This window comes from Lipotes vexillifer, unplaced genomic scaffold, assembly GCF_000442215.2.
Source record: "Lipotes vexillifer unplaced genomic scaffold, Lipotes_vexillifer_v1.1 scaffold301, whole genome shotgun sequence".
Classification (NCBI taxonomy): domain Eukaryota; kingdom Metazoa; phylum Chordata; class Mammalia; order Artiodactyla; family Lipotidae; genus Lipotes; species Lipotes vexillifer.
This window is the reverse complement of record NW_006792529.1, coordinates 109,936-134,177: the sequence shown is the minus strand read 5'-3', so window position 1 is coordinate 134,177 and position 24,242 is coordinate 109,936. Positions and strand designations below refer to the sequence as shown.

Below are 24,242 nucleotides of genomic sequence, written 5' to 3'. Positions count from 1 at the left end.
TGGACATAGCGGATTTGCCTCACTGCAGAGACAGTGTGGTGAACTGGGAGAAAAGTTATAGAACATAGATGAGGCTACCAGCTCTGCCATTTACTATGTAATCATGTATAACATACCTAGATTCACTTATCGTGAGATGTCTTCATCTGAAAAACAAACATAATTCTTCTGCAGCATTGAGATACATTAAACTACTAAACCTGCAACTTGAGGGCTGGGTGATTGGGTCCTTGGCAGTGTGACCCACCAAATACCACCATATCCTGAACCCTAAGCTCTAATGCTGTGAATAAACAGATCATCACTTGCTTAGCCAATGAGGACACTATGTGTGCCCTAATCTTTGACCTCGTCTGTCCCCTAAACAGGTTTCCTTGAAGTTCCTCCAACAGGCCAAGTACAGTCTCACATCTGAACCTATCCATCTGCCATTTCCTCTGTTTGGACAGCTCATTACACAGCAACCTCCCTTAGGCTTTGGCTCAGAGAGGTGTATCTTGATAATCCTACATAAAATAGTACCCTGCTCCACCCACTCTGTGCTCTTTTTCTCTGCCTCTGCTATATCTTTCTTTATAGCCCTTGATGCCTGGCATGCTTTACATTTATCTTATTAAGCATTGTTTATACATACAATACACTGTAATTATATAATTTCTTGTGTCTATAATGTAAGATTATTGAGGACAAAGAGTTTGTCAGTTTGATTCACTGCGATATTCCCAATACTCAGAATAGTACTTATCACATAATACAAATGAACAGATATTTGTTAAATGAATGAAAAAATAAGTCAGGCAAATTTTCTGGGGATTCAAAATAATCAGATGATACTTTAATCCTTCTTATTAGATATTTATTGCAGATCAAGTGAAGAATAAAATCTAGATATTGAAGTATTATATTGTTATAAAAATTTACTGGTGGAAGTTTTTGCATGTACTCCAAAAGTTTTAGTGGAAATATGATAACTAAAAATTCCCAACATAGTTCATAAGTGGATGTACCCTCAAAATTCCCCCTTTTGTTTCTAGAACCAGCTGGCATCTAAGATCTTTCGAAAGAATGTATGGATTTAGATTTACTTTGGCTGAATTATATTCTAGCCTTTGTAAGCTATGAAATGGTGGTAAAACTATTGTAAATCTTGCTGTGATATCTTATCCTGAAACATAAATAATGAAAATAATTAAATAGTTCTAAAGGTGGTCCTTTGAGTGAAAGGTAGCTTTCTATTTAACTATATTTCAGATATCAAACTATGCAAATCTGTTTGCTTATTGCTGTTCCTACCTAAAAGGCCAGAAATCAATTTTTCTGAGACCCACAGCGTGGTAATAAATACAGTATTGGAATCCTGACAAATTATCTTTATTCAAGGTAACAGGGTAGAGTGAAAGTTGGTTAATAACCACCCTGTGATATGTGAGAATGAACCTATTACCATTAAGTGGTAATTAATTGATTGTTTTATTGTTATTCCAATAGGAAATGTAAAAGTGTTGACTTCAAAAAAGCACTTCCCCAATCCTAATGATGACATGTCTGACTCATTCTACAGGAGAAGCAAAAAGTAAGATATTAAAGTAGTATCTCTCAACAAAAAGCATCATTAATAAAAAATCCTGACCTGGGGCTTCCCTCGTGGCGCAGTGGTTGAGAGTCCGCCTGCCGATGCAGGGGACACGGGTCGTGACCCGGTCCGGGAGGATCCCACATGCCGCAGAGCGGCTGGGCCCGTGAGCCATAGCCGCTGAGCCTGCGCATCCGAAGACTGTGCTCCGCAACGGGGGAGGCCACAACTGTGAGAGGCCCGCGTACCACAAAAAAAAAAAAAAAAAAATCCTGACCTGTGATGGTGAAATGGGGTTCCCCATCCTCTTAGCTCACAGAGAGCAGGGCAGAGGGTGAAGACAAGTTGCTGTGAGAAGGGAGCTTTGTGTTTTTTTGCCTTCTAGCAATGTCAGTGATTTTCCATAAAAAAAGGAAATAATAACCAGAAATATAAAAAGATCCTATTTTTTACTTTAAAAAGTGTAATCACCAATAAATCTTTACATATTCTTAGTAGCTAAATAAACCTTTCTAATGACTTTGAAATTTTTGCTGTTTAGAAAAAATGAGTCCTAGTGTAACCCTCCCAATACCCACCAACGGAAAATGTTTTTTAATTTAATTTTTAACTCTCTTAATGTAAGTGGGAGCTTTCAATTCACAATTCAGCATTTATTATTTATTTAACTTATAAGGTTGTGCTGCTACTTCTCCCTGAATGAGGTGGATGCTGATGAGAAATACTGCTATGTCTTAAGTGTGTTTAAGCAAAACTTGTATTGAAAGGAGAGGGGATATTAAAAGTAGAGAAAAATCCTAAGGAAGCAAATGCAAATATTGTATTTAAGTTTCAAAATATGTACACAGATATACAGTAATGCATTACATGAATGTATACATTAATGTTTCCATAGTTTGAGAGGAAGACAGACTTGAGTTAGAATGGGACCCTGCCACTTACTAGCCATGTGACTTTAGCCAGCTGCTTGATCTCTATTGATCTTAGTTTTTTAAATCTTAATGTGCTAAATTCAATATATATGTAATCTAATAAAATGGAATGTTTTGCTCTGTCTTTAAAGACCACTATCAGTACACACATCCCCTACTCTACCCTGCTCAGGCACAACTTGCACAACACTTGCACACACATGTTTGCACACTCGTGTGCATGTGTGTACACTCACATACATACCTTACGTCCATTGTAGAAATGCAAAACAATGTAGAACAATTTTTATCCTGAAAACAACTGAAGTTTACTCTAATTACAGTTGCATATTTTTTTAATCTAATAGCACTGTAATATCTTCCATGTCGTATTCAATATTGCACTATTAATTCTACAAAACAAAGCATGTTAAAAAAATTTTCCCCCGAGTGTTAATAAAAATCACAAGAAAAATGTTGACTCATGAGAAAGGCTTAGATTTGAATGAACAAACTTTCCATAAAAATGTCTCTCCATGAATATACACAAATTTGTATTGGTGAGAAATTATCTTAAAATATAACGTTATATATAAAGGATCATTATTTCTTTTCTTATTCTTATTATACACCAATCTCTAAATTTATATTTATCCCATCAGCTGGAATTAATAGTCAAGCAATATTGGTATTCTTTGGTTTAATTTTTTTTTTTTAAGCCATGTGTTAGCCACTTTAATAAAAATGTGATCAAGAGTCAAAATATAAGAGTTCAGAAAGGCACAGGAAAACCTTTTATCTTCAATTTTATTACAAGTTTTAAATTCTGGGAATAGTTTAAAAAAATTATATGCTAATTTCAGCCCAGGGCTAATTTTTTTACAACCAAACTAAGAATTACTACAAGGGAACATCAATGCAACAAACAAGTAAAATTTGCAAACCCAAGTCACAAACTTGCTAACAAAGTTAATAATCATGGTAATGGACAGCACCAAAGAGCAACTGATGCCTCAGTTAAATCGGAAAGAAACACTGCTTTCTCTAGGGCAGAGAAACATGCAAACAATTCTGCTTCAAGAAATTTGCATAGAAATAGAAAATGCTAGAGCCTTTACCACAAATGAAATTGCAAAGCCTTAGTATATTAAATTCAACCCAAGAAGCACCAAATGTTAAATTGGAGCCAAGGTACGACTCAAAACATTTAATTTCCAGCTGTGCAACTAGCAAGAGCACAAGAATTTCAGGTGTGGAAGTGCTGCCTAGGCAAGCTCTTGAGAAACATGAATTTGATACAATGTAATCTTAAGACAATGCAGACAGTCCTGTAGAATTCAGATATTAGGAGGGCACCATAAGGCATCAGGGTCTCTTCTCAAAGTCACTCTTGATATTCTGTCAGCAACAATCACATTTTTACAGTCTCATTGATGACCATTCACAGATCTCTAGCCTCTACACATATGGCAGCAGAACCCCCAGTATGGTGGGAACCCCTTTCAGTTTGGCCCTGCTTAACGTGTCAGTTTGTAGAATGACTTTTAAGACCAGCCGTGGCCTAAATGGTGTGAAAGGGACTACTCCCTGGGCATCTCAACACTTCTCTTCAGCCTGAGCTGTCTCCCAGGCCCCTCTCCTTCACACCTGCCCCCGTGGTAAGACTCCAGAACTCTGGGATTCTGATACTGACCCCAGGGAACCTCACCGACACCCACCTTTGGAAGCTCCACTATTCCTCATCTCCAGCTCCCCCTGGTGGGGTTCAAAGTGACAGCTTGGTGCAAAGACTTGTAGAAACAATGATTATTTACAAATTCATATTTTATAGACCTTTCCTTAATTGAACACCTGTGACTTTTACAGTCGCTCTCCAGACCCTTTCCTGAGGGGTAGTAGAATATGCAGCGACACAAAAGGACCACGTTTTATTTCTACAGGAAGAAAAAGGATTAACATACATAGTAACTGTGTATGTCAAGAGTAATTTGTAATCAGAAAATAAAAAGACAAATGCCCCAGTAGCCTGCATTTTATCGACATTGCCACTTTCCCAGAAAGAGAACCTCATAAACAAGTCATTGGATCTGCTTTCAGTGAATCAGGAGTTCTCACATTTGTATTCCTCAATCTTTGAGAAAAGTATCAGATGAAAATGACTCACCCCATTTTGTGTAAAACAGTGACTAACTGAACTCACATCTCCACCGCCCTCATCCACCTGCTCAATGTCAAACAGTAGTCAGTTACCTTGAAGGAGCTTTATCCTTCTATTTTGGTATTTCTACCACAAGAAATGAAAGTTTCAAGCAGAAAAAAGTTTAATTACAAATAAGTGAGTGGCAGCCCAAGTGAAGCCCTTTCACTGTGATTTCCAATTTTCTGTTCAATCCACACTGCAGAGATACAAGGAAAACCACCATTTTGTTTGCTAAATTTTATTTAAGAATTCACACAGGGCTTCCCTGGTGGCGCAGTGGTTGAGAGTCCGCCTGGCGATGCAGGGAACACGGGTTCATGTCCCGGTCCGGGAGGATCCCACGTCCCGCGGAGCGGCTGGGCCCGTGAGCCATGGCCACTGAGCCTGCACGTCCGGAGCCTGTGCTCCGCAACGGGAGAGACCACGGCAGTGAGAGGCCCGCAAACCGCAAAAAAAAAAAAAGAAGTCTAGTATACTTTTAACCCTATGTATTTTAATTTTTTCATACATTTAAAATTTCTTACTTTGGTACATAATATTCATCCCTTTCACAATTTTCCATGTTTACCTTAGTAATAAGGAAGAAATATGAAAAATTATAAAGGACGAGAACAAAAAGGGAAATGAAAGACACCAGAAGCTTTTGAGTCAATTATGGATGAGGAAAAAACTAGAGGTCGTTTATAAATAAATATTTGTTGATTATACAATTTTGAAATATCTTAATGTGAAATGTGGTATTTCTTAATGTGAAATTTTTTATTTTTACTGCTAACTCCAATTGGTCAACAATGAGTATATTTAGCATTATCAAGAGCAGTCAATGGCCACAGAAAACAAATTTACGGTTACCAAAGGGGAAAGAAGGGGGAAGGGATAAATTAGCACATTGGGATTAGCAGATACAAACTACTACATATAAAACAGATAAACAACAAGGTCCTACTGTTTAGCACAGGGAACTATATTCAATAACTTGTAATAAACCATAATGGAAATAACATGAAAAAGAGTATATGTGTATAACAATCACTTTTCTGTACACCAGAAACTAACACAACATTGTAAAACAACTCTTCCTCAATTAAAAAAATAAATAAATAAAGCAGTCAGTGGCATGACCTGACTAAATTTGGTGTCAGAATCCCATTTACTACCTGTGGGTTTTTGGCTGGGTTTTTTGACCTCCCTAAGTCTGTCTTCCATGTGTACATCAGGGGTATTGATACCACCCTACCAACGAGCTGGGAGGACCAAATGAGACAAGTTACACAATACACTTGGCACAGACACTCGCTCAATCAACATGAGCTCCCTTCCTCTTCCCCTAATGCCAGGTGGCTGGCAGACCACATTAAACAAAAAAGGAAGCTATGTTCTCCTTTTTCCAGACAGCTGGTAATCCAGACATCACAGGCCTTTTACAAACAATGTTGACTTATTTTTGCCACAGCTGATGTGTATGTAACGTGCCTTGCCAGTTCTCCTCATGGGTTGAATTCATGACTGTGGAATAATTGACTTGTTTTTCTTTATTGCTTCTCATTTTATGGGACCCAATGAGGTAAAGTGGCAGTTTCATTATGTTTTGTACATTTCAAAGACCAGGAGGACTTCTTCATTGTCTTGTAATAACCACAACAAAAATGTTTTACATTGTTTACCATAGCCCTCTGATGTATCTAATGTTAATCCTTCCCATCTGTAGATGCAGCCAGTGAGGAAAACAGGTTAAGTAACTTGCCGAGTGTCATGTGGGTAACAGGGACAGAGTCAGGATTTGAAACGAGAGGTTCTGACTCCAGAGCCTACGCTCTAAACTCATAGAAATTAAAGAGAGCTTGAAGCACACATAGAGTGAACACAGGCCTTAAACTCCCATCTATTTTCCACTGCACTCAGCTGTGGGGTCAGGGTTGGGGGACAGAACACATCACAGAATACCTGAATGATGTTAATTATGCATTTATTGCAAAAGAGAAACTCTGAAATTCCTCTTGAGGAGTACATATGCATCTCCTCTTAATCACTCAAGTACAGTAGCTATGGGACATACGTTCAACAGGTAACACATTTTTTATTATACCTAAAATATTCAGTAGTTTCAGAGACATATTCCTGCTCTCTCTGGTCTCTTTTACCCATGGGGAAAGGGCCACATAAACAGGTTTGGTGTAAATGCTTAGAATAGTGCCTGGTACACAGTGAGAATATATGTTATTATTATTATTTACAATCCAGAGGCTGCATAGCATAGTGTTTAAGAGCCCAGATTTGGGAGCCAGACTGCCTGAGTTCTGATTCCAAATGCACTCTTTACAAGCTAAGACCTTGGAGAAGTCATTATTTAACCTCTTTAGTTTCCTCATCTATGAAGTGAGAATAATAGAACTTATCTTATTGGGTAACAATAAGAATTACCTGGAATAGTTTCTGGCTTATATAAGCCCCATACAGGTATTACATTTTACTACTGTTATCATCATTAATTTTATTTTACTATAGCAATAGTTTTATTTGTTCATTTTTGTTTCTTTTTATTAGAATTTTTTTCTTCAAATGAAACTGGATACAAAAGTCCAGTATACATACAGCAGATTTTATATTGTATGGTAATATACATAAAGCCAACATTGGTTAAAATGGTGTTGAGAATTTCTTCCTCTGGCCTCACCCTAGCACACCTATGTATAAAACACATTCAGAGAACATATTTCATTCAGCAGTGTTAAACAGGCCTAGGCACCAGCAGGATGCTCCTTGGCAGGCTATAAAATTGAATTGAGGAGGGTTGATTAAGCAAGAACTTAAGAGCTCCTGGCCTCTTTTGGTCTCAAGGCCAATTGAGTTTGGACCCAGCCTCTGCTATTGGATAGGTGGGGAAGTAATTCAATCCCTCTAACACTCAGTTGTTTCCTTTGCTGTGAGAAGGAAGTGATACTATGACCACTTCATGGGGTTGTATTTGGGTAAATAAAAGTCTAGTGTAATTATTTTTATCATCTCAATGACGCACAAGCCCCAAATTATTGGTGTTCAAAGAATCTAAAGAGAGAAGTCTTCCATCACTAATTTCTCCTTGAAAAACTTGTCTTGAAAAATGTGAAATTATATGAAATGATTGTTAAAGATAAAAATAACATCCTCTACTTTTATACCCATCTAGGAGAAATAGGAAACTTCTTAATGCAGTATATTTGTTTAAAATAGGATGCATCAGTAGTTGAGTTCAGAGTTTAAAAATCTACCCATACTTCCTATTTTAGTAACTAACATAATTTGGATATGTCAAAATTTGTACTGAAAAGCACACAAGCATGCATTTTGAAATCTACAAATTTTAACCAAATTTACACATGTGTACTTATTTCAACAGAGCTTAAAATAATAGTTTTTGAATATTTAAAATTGTTTCCCATTCATATTAACCAAATATTAGTTGTCTTAAAGCTGACATGAAACTAAATACACAGTTTTGCAATACATTTTCTCTCAAGAATATGAAGCAACATGAACTAAAAAGACATGTGCTAGAATGACTGAATTCACTAGGAAAAAGAAGGGAATTGCAAGATCCCTTTTTCCTGTCACATTTGAAAATCATTTTAGTAACATTTTATAAGTTGAAAAGAAAGTGCCTCTTCACACATTTCATATGACGACTTTCAATCACTAGCCTTGAGATATAAACTTGAATTAGAATAGAATAATGAATGAAAGCTTTCTTGCCTGACAATTTGACCTAAAACTCTGCCCAATAAGTAAACAAAATATAAGAATAAAAAGAGACTGAGGAAAAGTATCAGTGTGGCCCATACAAACAAAGAGCTGCAACTTAAGTGTCCATCATCGGATGAATGGATAAAGAAGATGTGGCACATATATACAATGGAATATTACTCAGCCATAAAAAGAAATGAAATTGAGATATTTGTAGTGAGGTGGATGGACCTAGAGTCTGTCATACAGAGTGAAGTAAGTCAGAAAGAGAAAAACAAATACCGTATGCTAACACATATACATGGAATCTAAGAAAAAAAAAAGGTCATGAAGAACCTAGGGGTAAGATGGGAATAAAGACACAGAACTACTGGAGAATGGACTTGAGGATATGGGGAGGGGGAAGGGTAAGCTGTGACAAAGCAAGAGAGTGGCATGGACATATATACACTACCAAACGTAAAATAGATAGCTAGTGGGAAGCAGCCGCATAGCACAGGGAGATCAGCTCAGTGCTTTGTGACCACCTAGAGGGGTGGGATAGGGAGGGTAGGAGGGAGGGAGATGCAAGAGGGAAGAGATATGGGAACATATGTATATGTATAACTGATTCACTTTGTTATAAAGCAGAAACTAACACACCATTGTAAACCAATTATACTCCAATAAAGATGTTAAAAAAAAAAAAAAGAATTGTGCCAAGTTATATAGCTCCATCCTATTTGATGTTCAGTGACTCTTTTCACACTGTTTAAAAAAAAAGAAAAAGAAAAAGAAAAAAGCGTAAAGGGTACGCCTTCTCTCCTAGAAGCTGTATTAATAGAGACTCAACCTAACCCATTTCAAGAGTAAGGATTTATGAGTTTCAGGAGACTACAGTGTACTTTGTTTCTCTTTTTTTCAATTACTAGAAACATCACTTGTGGGAGAAGTTTCCTCTTTTCTCTGGTCTTTGACCACAAATTATCTGCTAAACATGTGCAAATATGTAGACATTCAAATGGATTGTTAAGAGACTATTCTTACTTCTACAGCCACAGTGTCAGGAGAATGTTTTCATCAAGAAACACTGTAAATTTTTAATAGACAGACTCTACTGAACATACAAGAATATGCTCTACTGAATGAAGATATTCTACTGAACAATCATTCTAGATTACATTTGAAAACTAGTAACAGTAAGTCTAAAATGGAACTTTGGTAAATAAACCCTTGTTTATTCAACAGGGGTTCAAACCCTTGTATACACAACAGTTATGAATGAGAAACAAATCATATGATATATAATATAGGATGAGTCATGGCACCTGCGGAGCAGGACAGGCCAATTGCAATGCTTTGTACATGGGGCCATTCTGTTCATCACACCTTGCATAACTGCTGGGCTCATTGTCCACTCTGAAACTTATCTTTTCTTCATGGCTTTCAATTACACAAGCTCACTGCTTAAAGGCAAGACTTAAAATACAATTCAGGAAAAAATGATTCTCATCTCCCTTAAGTAATTCTGAACTTGGCCCTAGTTTTCTTTTTTATATCAAAGTTTACTTAAGTTTATTCTGTTATGTGGTTTTTGGTTTTTGTTTTGTTCTGTTTTCTCCAGCCAGATACAGGTCACTGAGTTTCTTAAGAAGGGTACTTTATACCTTCTAAGTTAACTCCAGTTAAAATTAGCATTTATTTTGCATCTACTTGGTCAACAGAGTGAAATTATTTTATTCTCAAAAATGTTGGAATTATAATCAGGCAAATGCAGGTTTAATGTTTTACCTACAGTGATAAAGAAGTTCTATGTGAACATAAACACTGTTATCAGGGATTCAAATTTGAGTAAATAATATTGATAAAAGGTATGGACCACTAGAAAGTCTCTATCCTCTGATATCCAACCTCTAATCAATATAGACACTTTCCTCTTTGAGAAAGGTACTTGGAAGCAAGGACTATGTCAAATAATACGTTTATAAATTGCTGTTTTTCATATTTAAAGACAATCTGTGCAATTATTTCTACTGAGTCTATCCTGTTTCATTATGATTTCCCAGAGCAATGGGAATAGCTACCATTTTTAGTTCATTGCTATTGTTGTGTTTCCCCTTCCCTCTGGAATTAAGCATGCATCAAACATTTATTAGATGTCATCTAAGGTAATTAGTTGTCCATGAGAATGCCATGGACAATGCCCATGTTGTGGCAACTGACCTACGCTTTTTATTAGAACTGCATATAGACCAGAACAACAGCAATAAATAAAAGTGAGGAACTCAGTTCAGCCAGAGGCAGAAGCAAGGAAAGGAAAAGCAGAAACATCCAAGGTGCATCCTCCTGTGAACAAAGAAGACAACAGGTACGCGGAGACAGCAGGTAAATGGAGGGGGTGTGGAATTAGTGATGGAGGGAGGGTATGAAAAGCATTTTATTTGGTGTATAGCTGAAAGGAAATGTGCCTAAAATAGATCACTTGAGGAAGGACACAATCCCCCCACCCAAAGAGAAGGCACGTCTGCAGTAATAATTGCCTGTGCAATAAAAGATAATTTTAAAACACATTTTAAAGTAGTTATTTTGGCCCATTAATGAGATATTCAGAATAATTACTTGTCTCTCTTAAGGGGCAGTATCCACAGTGGTTATGCACGTGGGATCTGGCATCAGATCTGGAATTCTGACTCTGACACTAATTGACATGGTCACTTACTTAACCTCTTTCTGCCTCAATTTCCTTATCTGCACAGTTTTCCTCATCTGCACAATTTTCTCATCTGTAATTTATGACATCGTTGTAAGAATTACAAGTGTTTATGTAAAGCACTTAGGAAAGTGGCTGGCACATAATAGCAATACATGTTCACCATTCTTTCTTGACATTTTTCAAATCCAATAAAGAATGCTAACAGAAAAGATGATCAAGACAATTAAATGATGCCACTAGCACATTCTCGAAGTATGGTTTTACTACTTAATATATAGATAAAGCTAACAGATTCAAAATACTAACACTTATCTAGGGACCTAAGCCAAATATAAATCTCAAGAGAAGATGGTACAGATGTTATCAAGAGTTGTCTAATTTCCAGTTAAAAATGTTCATCCCCATATAGAGAAATTTACCAGCAATATTATCCCCAGCATGGCAGTTTCAATGAAATCAGAATATGGTTCATGTTGCATACTTGCTGACATCCTGGATTTTAGGGGAGCAGATTCCTCCTGAGCATATTTTAATCCTGCGGACAATCATATTTCACTTAAAGTCCCCAACTCCATGAGAACCGTGCCCTCAGAGTTCATCTCAGGAAGGTGTATTTGTTCCCCTGCTGTTATAAGCATTTGCCTAAGTTGACTCCAGGACAAGTTTAATTATACCTCTTTAATTTTCAAGTTTTATGTTTCTATTTGTCTTCATGTAACATAGACACAACTTCTGGGTGAATTACATTTTTAGGGGAGCACAAAGACTACGGGACAGAAAAGCAGAAGTAAGCGAACAAGAGCTCACATTCTTTTAATCACTTAGAAGTCGGTGTTATAAACTCAAATGCCTTTTCCCCTATACTAGGGGACATTATTTTTCCTCAATGGACCTTATTTCAGGATTAAGTTCTATGACTCAGCTAGCTGAGTCAACTTAAATTGTAGACCAGGTTAGCAGAAAAGAAGCAATTTACACAAGCAAAGTAAGTGTAGGAGAAATAATTTGAGTGTTCTCTATATATGATGGTCTTCTGAGTTCACTCCCAAGGGATAATCTACAGTAAAGGAAATTAACGATAATTGAAACTTAACTCCTAAAATTATTTCCGGAGATCAATATTCCCTTTATAGATAACTGTGCCATAGCTGTGCTGGAATAATGGCCTATACTTGCTAAGTGCACATATTAATGAGGCCTCTGCGTATAAACACTGTTCGTTTTTATTCTCCTTCTTGGCATTTAAGAATGGGGCTTTTATTCTGTGAGCTAGAATAGCTCTTCTCAAACCTTAATGTATAAATGAAACATCTGGGGATCTAGGTAAATATGCAGATTCTGATTCCATAGGCCTAGGACAGGGCTGGATGACCTGCATTCCTAACCAGCTCTGAGGTGAAACTGATGCTGCTGATCCACTGACCACACTTTGTTTGTTTTTTGTTTTTGCGGTACGCGGGCCTCTCACTGTTGTGGCCTCTCCCATTGCGGAGCACAGGCTCCGGACGCGCAGGCTCAGCGGCCATGGCTCACGGGCCTCGCCGCTCCGCGGCATGTGGCATCTTCCCGGACTGGGGCACGAACCTGTGTCCCCTGCATCGGCAGGCAGACTCTCAACCACTGCGCCACCAGGGAAGCCCTGTTGACCACACTTTGAATGGTGTGAAGGTAATAAGACAGCCAGTCCTGTACTCTGAATTTTCCTTATCATCACCTTTCTTGATCCAACGTTATGGGTTGAATTGTGTCCCCCTGCTGAAAGATATGATGAAGTTCTAACCCCCCGTACCTCACAATGTAAACTTATTTGGAAATAGAAAGGGTCTTTACAGACATAGTTAAGTTAAAGTCAATAGGGTAGGCCATAATCTAATATGACTCGTAATCCTTATAAAAAGGGGAAATTTGGACACAGAGACAAACATTCACAGAAGGAAGATGATGTAAAGACACAGGGAGAAAATGGCTATGTACAAGTTAAGGAAAGAGGCCTGGAACAAATCTGTTCCCAGGCCTTCAAAGGGAGCATAGACCTGCCAACACCTTGATTTTAGACTTCTGGCCTCCAGAATTGTGAGGCAGTACGTTTCTGTGGTTTAAGCCATCCAGTTTGTCGAATTTTGTTACAGCAGCCTTAGAAAAGAAATACAGATATAGTATTAACAACTCTTCCCTGACACCTCTTCTTTCTTCTCCTCTCTGACATATACGGAACATTTCAGTGCACCACTAAACTTAGTACAATGTGAAGAATGTGAGGGTGACATTCCACACACAGATAAGGTAACACAAAGGGGTAGGTCATGTTTCTCAGGTTTGCCTAAGACAAAAGCTTGGATTGGTCCTACAGTCATTGCAGGTGTTAATCATGAAACAAGTTAAATCTACTGTAGATTTAGCTGTCAGTTGTTGTTCTGTTGTTAGTTCCCCTTAGGAATCAACAAACTTGACGCTTAACACTCAAAGGACATATGTCCAGATTTTTGCGAATCTCTATATTCCCAAATGTTTCTATAGCATATAATTTCCTTCAGAAAATGAAAACTTGGAGTGGCCCCTTAATAATCCTATAAACATAGACCTAAAATAAATTATAAAGGCATTAAAACAATTTCACAAATCACTTTTTTGTTGTTGTTGCTGTTGCTTTATAGCACATTTGGTGGACTCATTTTGACATAGGTCATCAGTACTGCCAAATTTGAATTTCATAATTTATTCAAAACTGCTTTTGTCTATGAATTCCCATTTATTTCTACCTCTTCACATCCTTTGTGCTTCATTAGAAGCCCTACAAATAGCTTTTCTTTTTGAAGCCACTTTTCTACAATGAAACAAAGCTGTTCTGTTTTTGTTTTTAAATCACACTATGAGAGTTATTAAGTTTCCAATGAATACAAGTAGAAAAAACAACCCACATAGATTTTTAGAAGATGTAGAAAAGAATGAAGTAAACTAGCTAAATGATGGGTCCATACAAATCAGTCTCACTCCAAACATTCCTCAGCAAAATGACAAATTACTCAAGATCTTTGCTTTCATTTTAAGAGCGTAAAACACAAGCTTCCAAGATCCATGAAAGTCAAGGGTGTGAAGCTCTTCATTATGATACTTAGCCTTTACACTTCTGAATATAGTTCATCCTATTTTTTGTACTCTCCATGGGGGTGGTACCACTCCCTGGAGGGATGTTTGGAAAAGTGTAGGAGTGTCTGAGTTTTCACAATAAATGAATGGAGTTATTGGCATTTAATGGGCAAGGCGTTGGGAAACTAAATAAAGCAAAGCAAGAGATGATAAATCTTTGCCTCTCACCAAATGCCAACAGCTCCTCTATGTTGAGGGCCTCCTCCCATTTTGACATTACTTTAAGATTAATAGTCTTTCCAGTTTAGGCTCTGCGTTCACCTCTTGACTTCTACCAGAAACCATGCTGACTTCATATGTCTCTCTCTCTCTCTCTCTCTCTGATTTAACAGGTGTGTCATTCCCTTTGTGTGTTGAAAGATCGCTGGTTGTTTCTCACCCCCTCCACTTTATGGACTGTGATAAAGAACATACCATGTAATTAACATATCTGTTCTTCTTAATTTGTTGTTTTATTTTTTTATCATTGTAGATGAATCTAACACAGCGTACTTCAGATAGGACATCCTGGAGATTCTTTTGTACAACCATCCAGTTCCCTCCACCATTCTGGTTATGGTCTCATTCCTTCCTTTTCTTTATTCATTCTTCAAACATAAATAAGCACCTGCTATACGATATGGTGTTAAGCCTCATGGAAGGAGGGTACATACAATGATGATCAGACCTCTCTTCTGGGATAGTCAGATTTACCTTCTTTCCTTTCTCATTATTTTCTTCCTTCTTCTCCCTGATAACTTTTCCCAACTTTGAGCTTTTGCCAGATCTAGAAAAAACTCACTCCTCCACAAAATTGTGACAATTCTATCTGCTAAACTACCTCCCTACACATCTATGTTGATTAGCTTTTTGATTATTCCTTATACTAAAAACAAGTTCACATACATATTTTATCATTTTAACTTTAATATTTGTGATTTATGCTAATATTAGAGATTTACATACTGAAGGTTAAATAACTTTCGCACAAACAACTTGTTCATGGATTTTAAAACAGGTCTAGCTGACCCTAGTGCCTGAGTTCTTAATGAATATAAAATATTCCTGATAATTAAAATCACCTTCCTGTGACTGCCAGTGAACTTTATATGCCCTACTTTTAAATCTTACCATAGACACAGTTGGCCTTCATTCTCAGTGCCATGATTAAATTCATCACGACTGTTTTAGAAACCTGGTTATACCTTCCAAGTTTCCATTGAAAATAAACCAAAAAAAAGTTTAAAAACTTTCCTGGGTTTCTTAGCTAATACAAATCCACAAAGTAGAAGTTCCAAATATAACTAGGTAGTCCTCTGTTATTTTTCAATGCCTGCAGGCTTTTAAAGTGCTGTGAATGTGCCTTAATCTGTTGCTAGGAACACTGCACATTGCTCCAAACAGCCTGCCAGTCTGAGAAATCTAGCGTGAATGACATAAGTGTTTCTTTCATCCAGGTCAGAGGATGGCGTGCAGCAGTATGGGAGGTGATGGGAGGGGAGGAATTCAGGATAAAGAAATTAACTAGGGGCTTCCCTGGTGGCTCAGTGGTTGAGAATCTGCCTGCCAATGCAGGGGACACGGGTTCAAGCCCTGGTCTGGGAAGATCCCACATGCCGCGGATCAACTGGGCCCGTGAGCCACAACTACTGAGCCTGCGCGTCTGGAGACTGTACTCCGCAACAAGAGAGGCCGCGATAGTGAGAGGCCAGCGCACTGCCATGAAGAGTGGCCCCTGCTTGCCGCAACTAGAGAAAGCCCTCGCACAGAAATGAAGACCCAACACAGCCAAAAATAAATAAATTAATTAATTATTTAAAAAAAGAAATTAACTAGAGGAAAAGAAAGTGACAAAGAAGAAAGAACCCACAGACCCTAAAGGAAAAGCTTTCCAACTGAAGCTCTCCTGTTTCCCACCAAGCACACATCCCTTGACAGCTTTTGGAATTGGTTCAGTCTAGTCTGACAACAACTCAGAAGGGCCAGGGCACAGCTGAGAGTGTCTCATTCCCTTGTCACACCAATGGAAGTCAGAGATCTGAAACCTGCAGATACCAGAGACAGTGAGGCCGCTTTGAAAGCTCAATCACGTTTCAGATTTGGGAATCAAGAGAGTTAAGAGCAAGAAATCAGTCTATAATCTTTCCCCGATACTTGTCTGGCCCCAGGATAAAATATAAAGCATCAGCTTTAGAATTAAAAAAGAAATTAGTGATTTACACTTATACCTTCTTTGCTTTCCTTCATCTCAGAAGCTTTGGTGCCTGAAAAGCATAGAGAACGATGGGGCAGATGGTGCAGAGGAAGGATCACTTTTGACACCTCCCTTCTGCTATAACTGCAGCGATTACCACAAAACCTAGGCACCTCTCAAGCAGCAGGACGCCATTTCTACCCCTGTTTGTGGCTGCTTAGTGACACGGTGGATGAAGCATCTCCTCTGTTCAAGTCAGTACACCAAAGCTTTCTTCTAGCATGCATGTAGCTTTATATTTTACATCTAAATCTTTGACTCCTCTAGAATTTATTTTGGTGGAGAGGATAAACCTTTTTTTCCCCAAATGGCTATCTAAATGTACCAATACCTGTTGTCCACTCAATCATCCTTCCCCCCACTATTTTGATGTCCCACATTTATTACACAATAAATTCCTGTGGGAAATTCCAGTAACTGGAATGGGGAAACTAAACATGGACAGTAAGAAAATTCCATTTCAACTGAAACACCATATGCATGATTTCTCCTTTCCTTAATGTTTAAAAATGAAAAGGAGAAATATTACAAGGGAAAGATGCCACATTTCTAAGGTGCCGCTTTCCTTGATTACAGGTTATTTTTAGCACATGTTGATCTCTTCTAATTTGATAAATTAATTATCCTATTCATCTGCTAAATGTTCTTTGATCCCTCTGTGCATTTCTGCTGACTCAAGGAGTAGGACATTATGAAGGCCAGTTTTGCCAGTTCAGCTGAAACTGAACTGTTACTCAATTTATATATGCTCCTTGCCACATTTTATGTTTGCTTATAAGGGCATGTCTGGTTATGGCTATTTTTAAGTGACAGGAGATTTAGCTTTTGTTTGAGCAAAATAATCAACATATTTTACTCTTCTGAATTTCCTTATTCTGAAAATCATATTGAAAACAGTGTAAAAGGCTCTTAGAGAAACTGAAGAAAATTCTGCCAATGAGCTCAGGTGACTTAATCATTTATTTATTCATTTAACAATTATTTATTAACTTTTGTGTGTCAGAAGATGATTCCAACCAAAGGTGGATGGTGAATGTACAAAGTTAAAATTTCTTTAATAATTCTAGCCTAATTAAGGATTCTATCAGAACCCTAATGTGGACACATTTATTGTTAGACTTTAAATCAAATAATATGTAGCTGTGTAGGACAAGTAAAATACACCTAGTTATTTGGTAGAAAGGATTCAGTTATTTTCAACCCTTTTGCTGTTTTAAAGTATTGAATTTAAAAATCAAAAACAAATGGAACAAAACCTTTCTGGAGTTTGCTGGCAGAGGTCCCAGAATTGATGGAGAGGTACATTTCATGTCAAGAGATTGTTGTTCATAGTGGACTAACCATGTGAACACCAAATTTGGCAAAATGATACTAAGTAATCTGTCTATTCCTGTTTGGGTGTGTTAGTTTGTATTAGTCATGCCTTTTAATTTTCTGTATTTCTAATGCTTTGGCATCGGGGCTTTGCTGACCCTGAAGAGACTGCCCCTTCCAGGGCCAGCCAATTCCTACAGATAGGAAAGACTAACCGTGAGAATGCCTTTCTTATGCAAATAAACCAATTCTGAGCCCAAACCCCAAGCAGATCCTCACAAGGCTCTCACATCCTGGTCACTATCCATCTGCCCTAAACACCTCAGGGCCAGGTACCCAGACAACTAGAGTCAGTCTCTATGCCCCAGAGCCTGCTGAAATTATTCGAACTAGCAAGTCCAAAACTTACGTACCCTACTTTGCCTGTTCTTTCCCAAGGAAACCACAATAAAGCCTCTTGCCCATGTTCCCCCCTTTCTCTCTCTGCCTCCTGACCAACCCAGGTGCTTCTCTATGTGGTCCTTCAAGGCATGATGTGTCCCTCCTTTTGAAACTGAGTAGCAAACTATCTTTTCAATGGCAATCATCTCCTGATCTGTTGTTCCCACTATACCTAAATAATAATAAAACCTACATTTTAAAGCAGAGTTCTTAACTTATAAAGAAAAGGAGATACTTCTTTGTAGCTACAAAATAATTCCTTTCAACACATTGATGTGTTCTGATAAGAGTTATCAATCAAGTGAAACCCCATGCTATAAGAGGACAGGAGTGAGAGAAGGGAAAGCCTCCAGTGTGTTTTATACTTTATCATAAAAATATTCAAAACCAGGCTGATCTTGAAAATATTCTATCAGAAAAGAGCACATAGAAGTCTATTTTTATTGATTTTGTTATGTTGGATTAAATTCTTGAACATTCCCTTAAGATCCAATATGCCTGTAACAGGAAACTTTGCCATAATTTTCTGTTGATGGCTTCTTGGTCATTAGAAATATTTGGAAGTTGTAATTACATTCTCTTGAAGTGATTACTCGAATTATACATTGATGAAAATTGTTTGGCTATTAAAATGTAAAGAGTTTAATTGGCTATTAGTATTTCTTGAAAATTATTTGTTTTGTGTGGTAGAGGATGGTTGTTAGAGGGAACTGGATTGACAGTGGGATCAGGTTTGAAGCCTGCCCTAGTAAAAATAATTTAAAAGTTTAAAAAACAGAACTTGTATTGCTTGTAAAAATATGTAGAATATGGAGATGCACTTCCTTGGAGGTCTGTCACAATCTGGGCGCAACTTCTAGCAACCAGACTCTACCAGTCCTGTTTCCTTAGAAGACACATTGGATTCAAGACAAATGAGGCCGGCCTCTTGCGTAGACTTGTAGAAAATGATTTTTATCTCTGTCTCCAGAGAAGAAGTGCCTGCTGCCACCTGCTCTTACTCCAGCTGCCAAATTCTTACAGCCCAGCGGTCCACTAAGGAGCCCAGAAATTGTCTGGACACTCTGTAGCCTCAGAGGGACATCTACCAGAAAAAAGCACTCATATCATGCAAACTGCCTTCCATGTTTCTTGTCCACAAAACATCCAGGCCTACTTTAGGGAATCTGGAAGTAATAGTTAAAAGTTGTGTTGGGGCTTCCCTGGTGGCGCAGTGGTTGAGAGTCCGCCTGCCGATTCAGGGGACGCGGGTTCGTGCCCCGGTCTGGGAGGATCCCACATGCCGTGGAGCGGCTGGGCCCATGAGCCATGGCCGCTGAGCCTGCGCGTCGGGAGCCTGTGCTCCGCAACGGGAGAGGCCACAGCAGTGAGAGGCCCGCATACCGCAAAACAAAAACAAAACAAAACAAAAAAGTTGTGTGAATATTCAGTATTTCACCTGAATCTGCATTACTTCAGGAGGAGTCATTAGGCAAAACAGAACTCAATTCCCTTAATGCTAAGGTAAAAAGACATTAAAAACTGCGGATACCACTTTAAGCCAAATCCATACACTACAAATCATATTTAATCTCAATTTACCAAAAGTCTTTGTGAAAGTGTAACTATGTTGCTATGTGCAAACATTTCTTGATAAAGGTTTCCAAGCCTAGTAACAGACTAGATGGATAAGAGAACATGAATAGCAGAAACGCTCAGCAAGATAGACACAGTCATTGCCTTCCTGGTAGCTGTTTATCAATCCATTCTTTCCCACTAATCACACCCCATTTCCTGCTCACAGAGTAGGCAGTGATCTCTTGATCTCAGGGGAGCTGGGTCTTCCCCTAGCCCCAGGAGATAAATCATAATTGCTTTCTTACCCAAGAAGAAGAGATTGAGTATAGGTCAAAAGAAAGCAGGTTCAGTAAATTAAGGATTTAGCAAGTTTAAAGTCTAGAGTAAAGTATAAAGCTGAAAGAAGAGAGGGAGCAAGAACACAATGTGCTTAAGAAACTTAAGCTTTTTAAAAAATAAGAGAAACTTATCAAATATAGAAATAAAGCCTAATCATTTCCTTTAACTAGGAGCCCTTAATTGCATAGAAGTAAATGTGTTTGCACATACTGGCCTGTGCTTTGAGGTCAGTACCTATAATCTCTAAACCCTTTTAAACCTCTTTGTATGCCACAGTAAGCTAGTTATCTAAAGAATAAATGAGGGCACTATTCAAGACTTTTCTTGGCTGTTACACTGATTGTGGTTCATCAAAGTTTCTAGTCTTTTTGCATGGAAGGTGACCATGGGTACAGATGGACACACCACATTTGAACACATTGGACTGCACTCATCATAGAGACAGGGATACTCTTGTGTTTATAAAACACTGATAAGAGGCCCTCCACCACCTCTTTTCAGTCCTGGTGATAAAGTCATGTTACACCCTTTTAAAGAAGCAGCCAAATTTTAGATCAAGGCAGCAGAAAAGCCAAGGTAGTACAGGTTCCTATAGGGAAAGGCCAACCAATCATGAATTCTTTGTACACCTCAAGTTCCATATTTGGCAAATGAAACAATTTCTATTCTAATCTCACATAGAAAGCATGACAATGTTAGAATCAAGTGTTTTCTGCTCACCGTTCCACAGTGCTGTAACATGGTCTGGAAGCAAGAAACCATGAAGAGTGTACCCAAAGACTTTAGCAGCCCAAGCATATGTAGCAACAGTTGACATTCTACTTTAGAGGATTAGACTCTTTCTAAACTGACATAATTCAAAAGTGGGACAAATAGTTTTCATATCGTATGTTACTTGTTAAGTGTTTGAATAATTTTAATGTTCATTGCATTTTAATGCATCTTATGTTACTTTATTTGTTTTCAAAGTCTACCCAAATGAAGACCAATTTTAAATAAAATTTTAAAATTTATATTTAAAAAAAATTCTAATTTATCAGTCTGGGAACAGAACTCAAGACAAATAAGTACACTCCACAGATTGAAAACATGTTTTATTAAGAATTTTTGCTCTTGGCTTCATTTCTGCAGACTCTGAATTTCCTTAAATATTCTATTGTTCTTTCATTAGACTTAAAAATTTGAGAAGTTGAAGTACTTTTCATATTCCATTCTGATTATTCCTCATTTTAATGTATTGTTTTTCCCCTCCCTGTAAAATTTGACAGCTTTTCAAAATTTTGCTCATCCTATTTTTACAGTATGAAATTCCCATGTGTTTTCCTTTTTTAGAGCATGTGTTTCATGAATACAAATCTCTAGTGTATTTATTTAGATAAAATAATACACTGTATCCCCTTTATATTTTGAATAGATTCATTAAGTAGCTAACATACAAAACTGGTGCAGTATTAAGGCCTGTCAGCTTACCCAAGAACACATTTTGGATTCCTGTTTTATTCCGAGTAAGCACATACTCCATGTCCCCACATGACTTCACAAGTGCACACGGTAGTTGTATTGTCCTTGTGTACACAAAATGCGAAGTTCCAGAACTCAAATATGCTGGTAACAAAAGCTTTAGGAGCTGATTAAATTAATGATAAGTACATCAAAACATAGCAAAGTATTATTTGCTTTTCTTTTGGTCCTCAGTTTTTTTTTTTTAAACACACACACACACACACACACACACCACACACACACACACCCCACTGGCCAAGCATAAGTTTTCATTTTGACAAGCAAAAACACGGAAAACTCCCATGTTACTTTTAGCACTAGATTAGGCCCTAAGGCACTCTGCTTTCTCCAAAGTTTCAACCACTAAAACATGAGTGAAGCAAAGAATATACCACAGCAAGTACTCCAAAAAATAGCAATTCAGATTTATATCTGAAGCTGTTTTCACATGCTTTCAAATCAGCACTGGAATCCTTTATATGAACAGCTCCATCATTTGGCAGCAGCAGTCAATGAAAGAATCCAAGAAAATTGCACCAAACTGATCACATTTCAGTGTAACAACAGCAAGCAGTACATCCAATCTGTTGCCATAATTTGGACACCGTGCAGCGCTGAATAATGGATCATGACAAAAAACAAGGGTATAAATAAAACCACACACAGTCTAGGTCCTGAATTTGTGGTGATATAAACACCCCCAAATTATCAAAAACAATCAACAGCAATACCTGGCGATTTGTCTCCAAATTAACAAAAAAGCACCCAGCTCTCACCTTGCACAAACACACACTTCAGTGGTCAGTGACAAATGCAGGCTGCACTTGCAGGCTGGGAGAGCGAGCAGCTGCTCTGTCCTGAGCCGCTTAAAGCACAGTCCAGCCTGGCTCGCCCGCTTAGGTCCTACTCTCTGTTGGTTCGCTGCGGTTTCTCCCATGACTCCATCACCCAGGAATGGAAACTGCTGCCCTCGTCCCAGCACTAGTGGGCTCCCGGCTACTGAGCTCAGGTAAAAATGCTGAGTCCTGCAAGGTCACTACAAGGTGAACAGCGGCAGAAGGAGTGAATGGGGAAGAGGAGGGGCCATCAAGGAAAGACTCTAAACTTCAGACACCTTGCCTTTCACAAGATTCTGAAATCTATAAATCAGAGCTGCAGCAATAGTCGGAGAAGCAGTAAATCTGAGAATCCTCAAATGGCTCGGAGCCAACCTGGTAACGCAGAGGCCCTCTTGAAGCAATAATGTCTCTCTCTCTCTCTTTTTCTTTCTTTCTCTCTCTCTCTCTCTCTCTCTCTCTCACACACACACACACACACACACACACACACACACACAGACATACACACACGCACAAACAGACTTCAGTGTGGCTATTCTAATTGCTCAGGCATTCTTTTCAAGCCAAAGTTTCTGAAAACCCTTTCCAGGTAACACCGCTTAGAGAAAGCTCTTAGAAAATTAAAGTATTTGCCAAAATCAAATAATTCTTTTAAGAACAAAATCATTTCTGGTCCATAAACTAATTCATATTAATGAAGTCTTGCTTTTTGGGCACATACTTCAATTATGCAACCCTCCCCCATATTAAAAAGACAGTAAAGATGTATTTATTTCAGAGATGACTGGCAAAATCAATTAAGATTTCTCATAAAAATTCCTACCATCTTTTTCAAGATTAGTCTTGACTGATGTATATTTTAATTTGGAGAGGTTTCAAGAAGGCGTTTCTTGTCTAAAATATAATCATTCTGCATGTAGATGTTCTAGACAGATACAAACATGTTTATACATGTCTCCCTGTAAAGTCTCTCTAGGTTTTTATTTCTCATACTTGGGTTTTCCTATCAGAAGTGGAGAAGAAACAGTGTTTAAGCTTACCAGAACATTATGAAACATTATTTCTCTTTGTTGTGTATTTTTTTCTTACAGGTAAACAATTATGCCCTGAAGTTTAGATTGATTGCATTAACAGGAAATTATTCTTACTCTTTAGCCACTTCCTTTCCTCTCCTTCTCCAACCATGTAAAATGAGCAACTTATCTAACCTCCTAGGCATCAGTTTTGTAATCTATAAAATGGGGATTTGTTGCCAACATCTGCTTTGGGGCTCCCTCCTGGGTCAGAATGAGGATGAAATGGGACAATGTGTAGGAGCAGATGCTTTGTAAACTATAGAGGGCTGGGGAAAAAATGTACTTACTGCATTTTCCGCCCTTTGATTGCCCTAGTTTGGTGCTGGGACTAGTGAATTACTTTCTGTGCTCTCAAAGAGGACTCCTCAGGTTTCATGGGAGAGTGTTTCAAGTGGGCTATAAATAGAGTTCAAGATTTTATTGAACTGCTGTCCTCCTGGTGGCAGATCTTGATGGTAGCGACCACATGGTGTGAGTCAGTTAATTGTGAAAAACATGAGCTCTGTCTGGTCTTTGAGGCAGAACAAGACCAGCTGAAAGCGTGGTAGAAGATGCTCACGTGCCTGGCTGGTTTCACGGTTCCTGGTGTCCTGGGTGTACTCCTGTGTTGGAGGGGTTGCCCAAGGGGATTAATGAAGGGGAAAGGTTGGGGATGGAATGCCAAGTTCACTGCTGAGTTAACTCAGTAACAAATGCA

At 38.2% G+C, this 24,242-nt stretch overlaps 1 protein-coding gene across 2 annotated transcripts in view; it reads right to left on the bottom strand.

The window, feature by feature from the left end:
* Positions 1-24,242, bottom strand: part of ARHGAP24 (Rho GTPase activating protein 24) — a 201,314-nt gene that overhangs the window by 131,276 nt on the left and 45,796 nt on the right. The window contains exon 1 of one of the 2 annotated variants that reach the window (XM_007465708.1): positions 22,407-22,572. The exons of the other annotated variant lie outside the window; for it this stretch is intronic. The gene's annotated coding sequence lies outside the window, so the exon portion shown is untranslated. Of the gene's footprint in view, positions 1-22,406; positions 22,573-24,242 lie in introns of those variants that run through there. 2 annotated transcript variants of the gene reach the window in all.